Below are 15,732 nucleotides of genomic sequence, written 5' to 3'. Positions count from 1 at the left end.
CAAGAATGTTTAGAAGATGGCATATAAAATAGGGAAAAGAGGATAATTGTACCTTGACTATGACGATATAGAAACAATATTACAACAGTCAGAGGAGCTACTTTTACGAGAATGGATTTTTTGGCAAAATGGTTAATTTATCATACTTCTTTTTTTGTGCACAACATTAATGTGACATCTGAACCACAGTGCTTTCAATGTCAAAAAGCTGTTGCAGGAAATGTATTACATACAGCATGGTCTTACCCCATGTTAATACAATTTGGATGACGTATTTATATTCCTAGTACTAAAATACTAAATATTCAATCAAATCTCACAGGACTTGACAATTGCATTGCTGGGGTTTGTCTCACATGTTAAATGCATAAATAAGAGACAAAACTGATTTATTTTATATCTATGTTAATTGCTAGATCCATAATAATGCAGCAGTGGAATTTGCAAAATAGTCCAGGTTTTTCAGAATGGCTTAGGAAAATATCTAAGGTTTCAGACTGAGAAAGCTTGTTTGCTGCTAGAATGGGAGAAAGTAATAAGTTTATAAAACGTTGGGGCGTTTTGTATGAATTTTTGAAGAAGGGGTTAATGCTAGAGAATGTTGCGTTGTAAGATAATGCTATAAAATGTGCTATTGTAGTATAATTTAATCTTCATTTTAATGTTGAAAAACTTCCTAGCCAATAATATGCATTTCAAATACATGAATTGAACTGCCAGCATTTAATTGCAGCGCTTTCTCCACTTACAGCAAAATTGATCACTAAATCAGCATGATACCAAACTATCTCCCCCAAGCATGAAGATAAACTTTAAAAGATTTGGACGGAAATAATACATCAATTATAGAATGATTACAACATGAGGACAGGTAAATAAAATATTTTGTACCAGATTCTGCAAATGCCTTCCAAATGCAAAAATACAATAAGAACGTGAAGTTCCTTGTTACCTTTATTAGAACCCATTCTTTTGCAAACCCACCTACTGGGCTAAAGACACTTATTTTCAATTAAGGAGACAATATTGCAGGGGGGGGAGACTAGTGTGGTTTTAAAATAAAGTATAAATGAGTGTGGGTAAAAAGTGGCTTGAAAGCAGAACAGGATGGCTACAGTTTTTGGGCCTTGGGTTTGTGCACTTTCTGCTAAACAAATGATTTCTAAGGGAATACTGTAACTTCTGTACCGCACTGACATTTCAGATACTAACCAAATTTTAGATCAGCCAATCTTGACTCAATTTAACACAGGGATAAGGAATTTCTCTGCTTCTTACGAAAGAAGGGTTATATCAAATGATCAGTGTAGGCAGCCAATATTAATTTATGGTTGTTAGAATTTCGAATTTGACTTAGTACACAGCGTTTCTTATAATTGTGAATTCAATACAAGCAAACATAAATCCTTACCTTATAACTTTACTTTTCTTGTTTATGTCATACAACTGCACTCAGTATCCCTAAGAACAATAAAAGAAAAGGTAGCTTTAAAATGCGGTTATAGTTCTACATTTACCTTAAATGTTAGTATTTTATTCATGACTTAACAAGGGAAGACCTTACTCAGTGCATCCAATCAATGCTGCTTTCTTTCTTCAGTATTTGTAAATGTAAAAGATGCATTCAGGGGCCAAGGGGATCAGACACAGAGCAGTGGGTAACCCCATAATAAATCAAAACAAGCAATGGTCTGGCACTGGCAGTCAGCTTTTCAGTAATGGCAAAGCTTCTTTTGTTTTGTCATGAATTGTATACAACTTTATTATTAGTGGAGTTGCAGTGCACTTGATAATATAAATATGTTTTTAGGTTTCAAAAAGGCACACATTGTCGAAGTAATTTCTAGCACTGACGAACTACTTTGAGCACAGTCGTGCCTCATGAGAAAGAGCAGTATGAAGTCACTCACGGCAAAGTTTATCAATGGCTTAAGTGAGCTGATACACTACCCAATGCTGTATGTTGCAACCAGTGGGAGAAAAGTGTGAATGACAACAGACCCATTGGATTAAGAGATGGCTGAAAGTCAGTACAAGTATAACTAAATAAACAATTTAAGGAAAATCAAAAAGCCTCGGCTAACACCAAAACAAACGGCAACACACACGTCTGGCTTGGCAAGCCTCTGATTTTTTATTTTGCAAACGAGCAATAGACATTAAAAGCGCAAAAGCTATTAAAAAAAATTAATAAGTAAAAATGTCTAAATGCTGCATGCAGGTGTATGCAAAATACATTGGTAAGAAATGGAAGCCGAGACTGGTCTACTAGCCGTAGGAAATAATGGGACTACTTTTTAGAGAAAGGTGCACATGTGCGAGAGCAAATTACTTTCACTCAGTGAAGACAGTCAAAAGCTGATGTGGGTAGACCAGTTGCCCAACCGGTAGGCAGTGTTGGCGGAGGGTAGAAGCAAAATGTAAATGACACTTGACCAGATCAGTGGAAGAGGAGGGCGGAAATAAAGTCTCTGCATATTTTGAGGATACATATTTGGGGGAAACGAGGCTAGAGAAACAGCTTAAATGTCTAGCAAATTCCTCTAGCATACTCCTAAAAATATCACTGTCACGTGGGTATCAGTGGAAGCCAACTTGCAAAGAAAAATAACATTATGTAAAGAAAGAATGTACATTTACGTGATTTTATGGTTTGCTTGCGAAGCCAGGCAAGTGGGAATACTCCGATTATTCGGGTCAAGCAAAATAACCACCTGAAGCCAAAAAATTGGCCACACTAAGCTGTCCCCGCTACTACTTAATACATTGTGTTACTTTACTCTGGTTTTGCGGAGCGGGAGCTAGCTTTTCAGCCCTTTCGAACGTGTTGGCAACATGGCCATTCCCTTTTAAGCATTTTTGGGTTACTTAATTTAAATATGTTGTCAAACTTTTGTTGTTTTTTTTACCCCTTTTCACACTGGCGCCGAAAAACCAACCACGTTCTGAATGTTATCGCGAATGTAAACGTGGCATTACACAACAAAGGAAAGAAGTGACCCCAATATACTTTTTGGGTCTTTAAGGCATTCATCATGATTAAATATGTTTTGCAGTCTGAATATACATTTACGTTTTGAGATTAGTGTACGCCTTTCGCTCTCAAATGACACGCACTTTTCAAACCTCAACGCCTTCAAAATTTCCCGTTCTGTACATCTTAATGTGACAAAATGTCCGAAAGGCATTCGAAGCTAATTCTGGAGATGGTCGATCAAGTGTCCCTCTTGTGACTCTGTCGCCAGCACCAGCGAAACGTGTACAGACGCTCTCAAAATAAGGGTAGGACTGACACACGAGGAAGGGCGTGTGTGGGGTTTAAACACTGCTCTCAGTGTGCCATAAACACTGTAGCTCTGCTGCTCGCCCGACCTCTTAGTTTGCCAGCTCAGTTCCATTCCGGTTCGGGGCTGTCATTTTACTGCAGTTAAAAATCATATGCTTCCAATTTCGGTTTTAGCGAAAAGCAAAGTACACCCGGCAAGGCTGAGATTTTTTTCCTAACCACAGCTCTCGCGCAGTTGATTGGCTGGAAAGCCTGCACAGGCTCCGCTCCACCCCTTTACACATAAACGCAGGAGTCAGATTACGAGGCAGCAGCCAAGTTAAGAGGGAACGGGAAAACAATGTCGGTGTCATTAACGTTCAGGCAATGAGCTCCCTCGATTCCTTTTTTTCTCTTTTCTTTTTAAGTAAACGGCATCGAAGCATTCCTTCCCCCATAGACATCACTTGGTCAAAAGGGCACCCGGATCACTATTTAATGTGTATTCCCTTTACGCTCCACCCCTCTGCGCCGTAATCTGTTTTGTCAAGCAGCAAATGTGAAACTTAAAAATTCGGACTGTAACATCTCCGATCAGCATTTCCGTTCGAGATACAAGTACATTAAAAAAAAAACCACACTGACGCCCCTTCGCTCTTTAACTCTTACACAATATTTTTTTAAACAACTTAAAACTGGAGCATTCTCTTGGATGGTACACCGTCTTGCCAGTGGTATAATTAGGCATTTCTAAGGCTCCTGCTTAATTGACAGTCTGACAAGTTAGACGCACGAAAAACAACCCCTCCCCCACCAAAGGAACAAATCCGTTTTGTTCTCAGTTGGGAAAACCCGCTATGTCGGAAGAGGCAAGCATGGCATAGTCCTAGAACCATGCATGGCGCTCAGGAGACTGTCCGAGCTGCGTACCCAGGTGTCAATCTATGTTATTTACGGGTGTGCCGTTTGTTAGGTACTTTTTTCAAAAATAGTTTACCAATTATTACAATAAAGAAGTTTCAGAGAAAATGGAAAACATTTCCCCCGTTCACTCACTGCGCTACTTTCCACATTATGGATGCAATGGCTGCAATGACACTGAAAGGGTTTGAAACAAGAAACCACCGTCGATTTTACCATATACATAACAAAATATAAATCCGTAGGAAACTTTAGCTAGTTTGTTGTCCGCTCCCTTTTTCTGCCATAGAAAATGATTACATTCATTCTTATATGTATTTTAAAAGACGAGGAGCGGTTATGTGAGACCCGATTCACGCGAAAAATCCTGGCCGGCCTGATGCGTACGTAGACTTGTGCCTACAGATTACAGATGCTTTATCAAGTTTCCCACTGTTTTGCATCCAAAGGCAAGCTTTCAGGAGACTTCCATGCATACACTCCCCCCAACCCTATTCCTTCAGATAATCTGCAGTCATAGGATTAGAGAAAGGCCATTGAGCACATGTATAATTTACCCTTTCCTTCATCCAAGAACAACAATTCTGTAAACCTGATTAAAAAAGCATCGACAAAGCCAATCACTTTGGCTTTTACACTAAGAAAATGTGGCGCTATGCTTCAGTACCACACACACACACACACACACACACAGACACACACAGACACAGCATACATATGTATACAAATACATATGGCATATATACTGTTGACTTGGCCCACTCTGCAGGGTTATCCCCACACTTTTTGCATTCCTCAGCCATTTTTTCTGACCTTTTTGCTGGTTTTAGGATTCTGGGCACTTTACCACTGCTAATCAGTGCTAAATTGGATGTGCTTTCTCCCCTCAACGAGGTACGATTGGTTTACACCTGTCTGGCATATATGACTTACTTGTAAATCCTTTGCAAAGTATGTATCCCATATACCCAGGTCCTGTAAATTAAATGCTACCAGTGGGCCTGCAGCACTGCTTGTGCCACCCACAGACTTAGCCTTTCAAACTAGTCTCAGGCCTGCCACCGCAGGTCCTGTGTGCACAGTTTACTGCCACTCTGACTTGGCATTTAAAACTACTTGCCAAGCCTTTCCTTCACTTTTATTACACATTGGACACTCCTAAGGTAGGCCCTAAGCAGCTTTATGGACAGGGTGCCGTGTAAGTAAAAGGGAGGACATGTGCCTTTCTTTATGTGTGAAATGTTCTGGTAGTGACACACAACCTATTTCGTTTTTCCATGCTGTAAGGCCTACTACTCTCATAGGCTAGCATTGGGAATCCACTTACATACTTTTAAGTGGTAATTCCTGATCAGAAAGGAGTGGCGTAGCCATGTTTGTTTTGTTTAGAATAGTGGTGATAAGTCCTGCTTACAGGTGTAGTTAGAGTTTACATTACTATTTTAGAAATGGCACTTTGAGAAAGTGGGTATTTCTCTGTGTTTATGACTGTGTTTTGCAGCCTGACTCCAATACACATCTAAACTAGGTGACCACTACAATTTGTGCATACTTTCCAAACAGCCACAACACAGGAAGAGCTGGGTGTGAGAGGGGATACATCGGCATACTGATGGCTTTCCTGGGCTGATAGAGTGGTGGTTCACACTTACATCTGAATAGGTTTTGTCCTGCCGTTGAAAGGGAATGTTGCAAACTTCTAAAGGTTCATTTCAAGTCATCCGTTTATCAAAGACAATTTCGATTATAAGTATTGGAGCTCTAACACCATGTTTTGAGTCACTGAGTGGGACTTGTGACCAGACACTGCTGGCTTTACAATCTGCATATTGCCAGAGGACTGCTGTGCTGCCAGGAGGAACTGCCATTTGGACTACCTGCTTTGTTGTGTTGGCCTGCTGCCTGCTGGCTGCTGGAGGGACTGCTACTCTGCCCACCTCTTTGTGCCCCAGTACTCTCCAAGAGCTTGTTGACTTGTCACCTGTTCTGGTAACCTTAGGGCCATAAAAGGTTGCATTGCAGCACCTATGGGACCCGGTCTCTTGAGAGTCCTGCAGCAGTGTGCTGAGTAGAGAGACTTGCCTGACAAGCACAGCACAATTGGAGTGCTTCGTATGCCCCAAAACCTGGAGTGTGGACACTTTCTGGGAGAAGTAAAAGTCAGCGAGTGTGGAGCAGTCTATTTCTGTCACTAAGTCCAGCGCTTTTTCAGCATGCGCTACTGATGGCTCCGTGTTATATCAAGTCAGTGCGTGTTGAGTGCTCTGCTTCTCATCTTCCATGCGAGCTCCACACTTAGGCTGATGTGTGTATCCCAGCACCGCACTTGATGGAGAGCACTACTGGATCAAAAGAAATACTTCTTAGACAACCCACCCGCTTTTCCGTAGCAACCGGGCTTCCCGTAAGACACACCTACAGGGAGGAGACCAGTGCGACTGTGGGCGGCCCTGATCCCCTGGGGCGATCTTGTCAGTCCAGCACTGCATCGCCTGGGGGGGGGGGGGGGGGGGGGGGTATTTCAAAAGTGTATTCAAGTGTGTCAGATTTTGTCTATATAAACTGTCTGGATGGCAAGGCACCCAAGATACTGGCGGACTTGTCCAGAGAGTATCCAATTAGGAACAGGTGACACAGAATTGGCAGTATTAGCCATTTCTTATACTGAAACTGCTCTGAAACCATTAGCTCAAAAGATAAAGTAATCTTTCACAATGGTTTGCCTAAAAAAGGCAAGGCAATCACCTCATCATTTCAAAGTCTACTATACTTTCCTGAACAAGACAACGGTTCAGGTCTGATGAGCAGGAAGTCTACGCGCAAATGACCCCTACTGCAACAGCATGTACCTGGAGGATTTCCTTCCTTACAACCATGCTGCAAGCAGCTTCAAACTCTGAATCTCTTCCACGTGTTAGTGGAATGTTTAATTTTCTATTTTGTCTTAGTTACAGTAAATAGGTAATGTCCTTCATCACTCTATTGGAGCAACACTGCATTCCCCTTCATGGCTCCGACACGACATCCCTACATTTTTATCCGATCTACCTCGCTACTTTACAAACTCAGTTAATACAAGTGTACCATGAGAGCTGGTAGAGGATTTCCCATTTAAACAAATTGGTTATTAGATGGCATTCTCAAAACATTGTCAGTATCAAAGGGAACTAGCTACCAGGTAGGAGCTCCTAATATGTGTATGTGGAACATCATATATGTGTTTTAGGAAGACCCTCACCACCAACCTAGTTGGTGACATGCTTCATCATCGGGTCCCACCCAAGGTACCGAGTGCACCTTGGGTGTGCTTCAACGCCTGGATACAGCGGAGCTGGTTTTGTGCAGTGTGTGTGCAGTGAAGGTGAAATTAATGTGGTTTAAAAGACTGTCCGTAGGGTCCTGTTAAACAACAAAAGACTATTTTAATGTATGGGCCCTTGGCAGAAGTTAACAAGCATTGAAAATGCAATAGGTCTCGCGTTCGTTTAAGTTAAAGCAATTCTGTTTGTAATTAGGTGGCTTTTTAGCTTTGCTATTATTAGTGTTTATCAAACTGTCATGTACATAACATGCAGATGTATGTGTATATGTATATGTATGCATGCATTTATATAGATATGCAGATATATATATATATGTTTATGTATGTATATAAATATACACATACATATATAAATGCATATATATACATATATATGTGCATATGTGTTGGCGTAGAGAGGTAGCGAGAAGTATAGAGAGGGGTAGAGAGAGAGGTAGAGCGTAGTGAGTAGTAGAGAGTGAGTAGTAGAGAGTGAGTAGTAGAGAGTGAGTAGTAGAGAGTGAGTAGTAGAGAGTGAGCAGTAGAGAGTGAGCAGTAGAGAGTGAGTAGTAGAGAGTGAGCAGTAGAGAGTGAGCAGTAGAGAGTGAGCAGTAGAGAGTGAGCAGTAGAGAGTGAGCAGTAGAGAGTGAGCAGTAGAGAGTGAGCAGTAGAGAGTGAGCAGTAGAGAGTGAGCAGTAGAGAGTGAGCAGTAGAGAGTGAGCAGTAGAGAGTGAGCAGTAGAGAGTGAGCAGTAGAGAGTGAGCAGTAGAGAGTGAGCAGTAGAGAGTGAGCAGTAGAGAGTGAGCAGTAGAGAGTGAGCAGTAGAGAGTGAGCAGTAGAGAGTGAGCAGTAGAGAGTGAGCAGTAGAGAGTGAGCAGTAGAGAGTGAGCAGTAGAGAGAGAGCAGTAGAGAGTGAGTAGTAGAGAGTGAGTAGTAGAGAGTGAGTAGTAGAGAGTGAGTAGAGAGTAGTTGCGAGTGAGTAGTAGAGAGAAGTAGAGAGAGAATAGTAGAGAGAATAGTAGAGAGAATAGTAGAGTAGTAGTAAATAGTAGAGTAGTAGAGTGAGTAGTAGAGAGTAGTAGAGAGTGAGTAGTAGTAGAGAGTGAGTAGTAGAGAGTATAGAGTTGTAGAGAGTGAGTAGTAGAGAATAGTAGAGAGTGAGTAGTAGAGAATAGTAGAGTGAGTAGTAGAGAGTGAGTAGTAGAGAGAGAAGTAGAGGCACTTCACACTGACGTTTTGTCCTTTTCATAATGGTGAAAAGTAAACAGGCGTTATTAGTCCCCAACTTCTCCGACCTCGGGAGGGTGGAAGGTTGAGCTGGTTTGGCTGAAATTAGAACTCATGTCCTGACAGCAGTTTAACTCACTGAGCCATCATTCCGGTTCGCTGAAACCATTGATGTAAATGCTAACAACATAAAACAAACGCTCTAAAGGAAAACCATATAAAAAAAAAAAAAAACAACCGGAAACCTGGGCCAACCCAAGCATACTAAATACGGTTACTTTCCTGTTTCGAGACAGTTTTTGTATCTGTAAAGCTACTGCTGGCAACATGTGGAAGCAGCAAATTAATTACATCATTTTGTTAGGACCCTATATAACTAGATCCAATAAACAACTTTCAACAAAATATTGTAATGACTACTTTTGTTCTGTGGGCTTGCCCGCGCCTCTGTGCAGCGCTACGACGCCTTCCTGTGCTAGGCCCATGCTTTAAAAACATAAAAAGATACTGTTTGCTGCTAGAAACAGGTCTCATCGACGCAAGAAAGGGCGACCGACGTCGGTTTACAATGCAGCCTTTGTGGACAGGACGGTGAGACTGTAGGAGCTTTGTTGGGGTGGGGTGGCTACTCACTCGCACGTGCCACGGCCACGTCGGGCTCCAAACGCCCCCTCCCCGCCGGCCCATGCAGGGTTAAACGTGCGCGTGCCTGCCCTCTGCTGCGGGACTGGCACCGCTGGCGGCCGGCCGTGGCTCACCACCCTGCTCCTGTCACGTGTATCTATCAAGGTATTAGTCATGAAATAACAAGAACACTCCGGAAATTCGAGATTTGCTCTTGGATTGAAATTAATCATTTTGGTTTTCTTAACTCGATGGAAAGGATCAGCGGCTTTTTTCCTCCGCTAATAAGTCCCTGTACGGTGGCACCACAGTGATTACTGCGGCATTCAAATCGATAAGTGATGTTTGCATGCACCGCAGATTCCTCTCCTGTGGTTTCAGGCAGATTTGAAAACCAAAGCCTGCCCGGAGTGAGGCCTCTGCGGATGGAGACACCAGTTGTACCGAGCGAGGCGCGCGCCTGTTGGTTTAGGTCGGCCTCAGCGGGGGCTTGCAGCGCGCGGCTCGGCGTAATTTGTATACGCTTCCTAGGACTTTCAGCAGCGAGTCCTCCCCAGTCAAATGATTCACACGGGGTGCAAGCGGAACTGTCAAAACAGACAAGGTGTCATCCGCAGGCACGACAATGCGAAAGCATCTCACCATAGACAGCAAGTCTCCATTTTCTGCTACTGAAGCCAGGGGCTGGACATTTGTATAAATAAGTAAATCAATCATAAGGTCTTGTAACGCATGAGACAGACAGACAGACACACACACACACACACCTGTATCGTATCGATTCCATGAAGCCTCGTAAGATGAGCGCATGCGCTGCTTACGTCACGAGAGCTAAAAAGGAGAGAGGTGGATATCCGTGGAGGTATTTAGGCTCAGATATCCTATGAGGTCAACAAATCCTGAATACCTCCACAGATATCCACTTCTCTCATTTTTACCCTAAATACCTCCACGGATATCCACCCCTCTCCTTTTCAACTACTGCCGTGGGCCCATACATTAAAATAGTCTTTTGTTGTTGAACAGGACCCTATGGACAGTCTTTTAAACTACATTCATTTCACCTTCACTGCACACAACCAGCTCCGCTGTATCCAGGCGTTGAAGCGTTTAAGCACACCCAAGGGCCACTCGGTACCTTGGGTGGGACCAGATGATGAAGCATGTCACCAACTAGGTTGGTGAGTGAGGGTCTTCCTAAAACACATGTGTTGTTCCACATACACACATTAGGAGCTCCTACCTGGTACCTACTTCCCTTTGATACTTACATAACCCTAGGGGAAGTGAACTGCCTTCTACCTTTCCTCTCTCCATCTTGATTTTGATCATTATCAAAACATTCACATAGTCAGCTGCTTACCTTTGCTACAAACTGGGCTTAAAGCGAACACTGGCTTTGCTCCCATCTAGCAAAGCAACTAATGTTGACCATGAGCTAAACATTTTCGCATTTATTTAAATAAACATTTCACTGTAAAAAAACAACTTTCACCCTTTTTTTCTTTTTTTTACTTTCCTATTCACTAATTGGCTAGCTGTAGCTTTTTGGTCGGGCCTACTAGACAGTTCATGCAATGTCTGTAGACTTACCGAAAACAAATAAGTGCTTTGAGTCCACCATTGCTAATCATTGGTTGTTTTTCCTGCCATTCATTTGCCTGCTTCTTATTCAAGTCCCAGCTTTACAATCTTGTGTTTGTCCCTCCCATAAAGAATAGCATCTTAACTATCTCTTGATTGGCTGGCTTCTACACTTCTACTGCTTGCTTTTCAAGCACTACCTTTTTTTCTTTTGGTTTAATCACTACGTAAGAGTGCATGTGTTTCCCAGCATCTTCCTTATGTAGTTCTCTCCCACTGCATTCAGTGTTGTCTCACCCACATGCTTCTCCCTGCTTCGTTCTATAGTACGCTCGCCCTTGTGTACATCTCACGTTGCTTTCTCACCCGTGTGCTTCTTGCCCGCCTGCTCAATGTTGCTTCTTTCCTGTGTTGCTTCCCCCAACCACACTATCCTTTTCTCTCTCGCCCATTGCTTGTAATCTCCACTCACATGCTTGGTGTTGCTTCTGTCCCACCTGCGTTGCTTCCCCCACAACCCTTGCCCTCTGTGCTGCTTTCTCCCACTTTGGCCCTCAGTGAGGCCTTCCACCCACAGTTAAGAAGAAATAAATAAAATAGCTGGAGTCATTTTATAGGTGTGCACCTATATAATGACGCTACTGTCATGTAATAGCGCTTTTGTGTTTTTTACCATGCTGCACAACATGGGGATTCTGTGCAGCAAGGCTAAAAACCATTGGCCAAGTCATAGACCCAGAAAGAAAGACCTACTGGCTTTACCATTTTTGTTGTTTTAAAATTGTTTTACTTACCCTCTTGAATCGGTTATTCCTCATTGCCTTGCACAGTGTTACTGATGTCCCTAAATCACAAAGTGTCTACACCAGTGATAAAATAAATGACATCCTTGGGTCTTCAAACCATGCATGAACTGCTTAGGTTCTTAGTCTGAAAAAAAAGTTCAAGTCTGGTAACATCTCAAAAAATAGTTAGACATTCAGGACTTACAAACTGGAGTTTGTTGGAAAAGGGGTCTAAAATATTGCCTGTGTGGCAATGTTTTAGGCTAGCATAGGGAATTCCTTAATACACTTTTTTGCTGCAACTCCTGGTCAGTGAAGAGTAGCGTTTTCTTGTTTCATATGTTTGGAACGGTGATGAATAATTCTCCTTACCAGTAAAGTTGGATTTGCCAGTACTATTTTAGAAATGCCACTTTTAGAAAGTGCAAAAAGAACAATTGATGGACAGAATGCAGAACAATGTCATATATTCACCCCAGTACAGAGATCTGGGCCTAAATCCATCTTTTTTTGCTCCACATTCCATTCCAGCTTGAACCCAGCAATATGCAAATCAGTCTTGGCCCTGATCCCAATGGGAACAGTCCAGCCCGAACTGCCACGCCAGGTCCTCCCTGGACTGGAAACAAGCGTCCTAGGACCGGTCACGGGCTTTTACCCCTCATCAGTAAGGCTAGCTTGACTCCAGTGTCATGGAGAGCACGGGATCCACTTCTGGGCATACCCGTCTCACTCGAGGTGACTAAAGCAAAACTGACAACTGATGGAGAGAATGCAGAACAATGTCATACATTCACCCCAGTACAGAGATCTGGGCCTAAATTCATCTTTTTTTTTGCTCCCATGCCATTCCAGTTTGAACCCAGCCATATGCAAATCAGTTTTGACCTTGCTCCCAATGGGTATAGTCCACCTCCGCAACCGGTCCCAGGATGCTTGTTTCCGGTCCAAGGAGGACCTGGCTTAGCAGTTCGGGCTGAACTGTTCCCATGAGTCAAGACTGATTTGCATATGTCGAAGTCTAAACTGGGGTGGCATGGTGAGCGAAAGAGCGTTGGATTTAACCCAGATCTCTTGACTGGGGGTAAATGTTTGATTTGCTCTGCATTTCGTCCATTATCTGTGTATCTTTTACTTTTAGAAAGTGGACATTTCTCTGCTCCTACTGCTCTATGTGCCTTGCATTCTGTCTCCAATACACATCTGGGCTAGGTGACAGCTACACTTTGTGCATTCCCTCTGGACAGCCACAAACACAGGAAGGGTGGGTGAGACAGAGGATTCATCTGCAGTCTAATAGCCTTCCTGGGCAGGAAGGGGGAGTGGGATCTGACACTTTCATCTGAATAGGCAGTGTCCTGTGTCCCACACAAAAGGGCCGATTACCCCTCATAGATAGCCTGACAGACAGAACTGGACGGAAAGGGGAACCAGTGCACTTCAGAGAGCTGCCCTGAAGTAACCCCCACATCAAAAGCAATTTTGGGTATAAGCACTGGGTCTTTGACCCCCTAAAATCAGACACCTTTGATCTTGAACTGAACCTCTGTCAGAAAGACTGCAGCGCTGCTTAAGGGACCCAACTAAACTGCTGATCAGGCAGGCCTGCTTTTCTGTTTTTTGCCCTGCTGCCTGTTTCTCTCCAACTCTGCTGATGAAGAGCTAGAGTCTGCCTTCCCTCTAAGTGATCTCCAGCTTGCCTCCTGTTGCATGACACTCTGGGATATCAAAGTCTCTACCCCTGCTCCTGTGCCTGGATCACTGGAAGTGGCCCAGATACTTGCAACACGGACTGTGATGCATCGGCGCATCAACCAGATAGCGGGAGTAAAATGGGCGCATCGCATCGGAACCAGCGCTTTGTCTCCCGAGATCGTCTCATCGAACAGCGTATCACCGCTGCTGCAGCTTGGTGAGGTTTGAGACATCTCCTCAACTGCGTGGCAGAATCCTGCGCAGTGCTCAATGCCTCTCTTCAGAACCAACTCATCGCCTTCACTGTGTGGAGAAGATAGACGCATCTCGTTGTTTTCGACCAAGAAAGGTATTTTGTTCACCGTGGCTGTAGTCGGCCGGTGCTCCATCGCTGTCAGTCCGAACTTTGACTTTCCACTGGTCCAGCGCAAACTAAAGTAGCCTTTTTAGAACTACTTGCTTCCAAGCGCTTTATTGCATTCATTCCTTTTAAAATTCCATATTTCAACCTCTATCCATTGGATTTTTGTCATTTTGGACTGGTTTTCTTCATAATATAATGATCTATTTTTCTAAACCTGCGTAGAGTCTCCTTGTGGTGTATTCATGGTGTTACTGTGTTTGTGTTACACAAGTACTTTACACATTCCCTCTTTAGAAAAGCCTGACTGCTCTGTGCCAATCTATCAGAGGCTGAGCACAGGTTATCTTTTAGGTGGTATCTAGCTTACCCTGAGAAGAACTGTGGCTACTGCTTGGACAGGGTGCATACCTTTTGCCAACCAGAAACACATTTCTAACAGTAATCCAAGGCGAAACGGTGCACTTGCTTATTACTTTGCCCTTAGCACCAGTGAAGCCCAGAAAGAGCTAATCATGAACCCATTCCTGTTTTGTACAGTCGATGTGGTAAGACATTGCAGGCCTGAAGTCGGGTTTGTGCAGCCACTACCCCTCCTTGGTGGGATGAGGAGAGAAAAACGATGGAAGAGTAACGGACTGACCCATATGAAAGACAGATGCCACTATCTGTAAGAAATATGCATAAGTACAAAGAACGAGTTTGTTCAGAGTAAAAGAAAACGAAATTGATATCAGACCAAGAGTGGCCGGAGTTTTGAGCCACATTTTTCACCACTAAGAAGTTTTTCAGTCAGAAGTCGAACAAGGTAACTGTGCAACGACTCAAATGGGGATTCCTAAAGGAACATTAACAGACTAATCAAATCCCTTTGAGGCCCAATGAAAGAGTGGATGGAAACAAGTAAAGAAAACCGTAAAAAAAAAAAATGCCTTGCAAATACCCCAGAAAGAAGGCTGAGCAGAGAGATGCATGAAGGTGGACAGAGCAGCTAAGTCATCTTTTATGGTTGGTACAGCAAGGCAAGAGATGCAAAGCATAGAAAATAGAAAGATAAGACTGAAATGCATTCAGACATTTCCACTCGCATCACTGAACAAATGGTCCCCCCCCCCACTAAACACAAAGAATGATTTCGTGGAGTATTTCCTGGCAGCAAAGAACACATCGGCAACTTCAGGTGGCAAATATATTGGCTCTAGCTGAAACAAATCAATCTTCACACGTGCAGCCGTAGCTCTTGGAGATTGGGATGAAGGACCTGGCCACCCTGCATTAAAAGCAAGTTTCATCCTGTGTGGGAGAGGAACAAGGAGAAGGCCACGTTGAAACAATTCCTCCTCACACAATCCAGGGCAATCGCAATCAGCTGTACTAGAGACTGTCACACCTTCCGCAGGACTCTCAATAGAATTGGGATGAAAAGAAAAGGGCACAGCAGGCCTGGTTAAAGGTCAACCCTGAAAACATTCCTCAGCACAGACACCCCAATCTGTAAAAGATCATTTCCTTTACTTTTGGATAAAGTTTCTGCTCCGCAACCTCAAAGAGGCAATTCAGATAATCTAATGATGTGCAGGCTTCTCCAACCAGTAGCTCTCCAGCCACCTTTAAGTAGCTCTCGTAGCTTTCTAGCCACCTGTAAGTAGCTGATGTGTAGCCCAACCTACAAAATTAGAAGCTTTTGCTTGGATGAATTAATATATGTATCCCAATATTGAAAAGTATGCATTTGAGACGAAAATGTGTGCATATTCAGAAATCCTAAGCTGATGTTTTTAGAAAATGGTTACATTTCAAAAATATATTTACGGCTATGGGAGTACTAGCTGCCAGGAGAATTGCAGAGATGGCTCTTATGTATTACAGTATAAAGGTATTCTAAGTTGGTAAATACTTTTTTATATTACCGCTGCTGGATGCCTGCCTCATACACCAAAGGTCATCACTGCTAGTAATCTTGCATGGG

General features: G+C 43.1%; 1 protein-coding gene across 7 annotated transcripts in view; it reads right to left on the bottom strand.

Moving 5' to 3' along the window:
* NCOA2 (nuclear receptor coactivator 2) overlaps positions 1–15,732 on the bottom strand; it is a 1,201,189-nt gene that overhangs the window by 895,401 nt on the left and 290,056 nt on the right. For all 7 annotated transcript variants that reach the window (XM_085605462.1, XM_085605466.1, XM_085605468.1 and 4 more), the window contains one exon: positions 1,412–1,461. The gene's annotated coding sequence lies outside the window, so the exon portion shown is untranslated. The remainder of the gene's footprint in view (positions 1–1,411; positions 1,462–15,732) is intronic.

Source organism: Triturus cristatus, chromosome 5_1 (assembly GCF_964204655.1).
Source record: "Triturus cristatus chromosome 5_1, aTriCri1.1, whole genome shotgun sequence".
NCBI lineage: Eukaryota > Metazoa > Chordata > Amphibia > Caudata > Salamandridae > Triturus > Triturus cristatus.
This window is presented reverse-complemented; position numbering and strand designations above follow the sequence as displayed.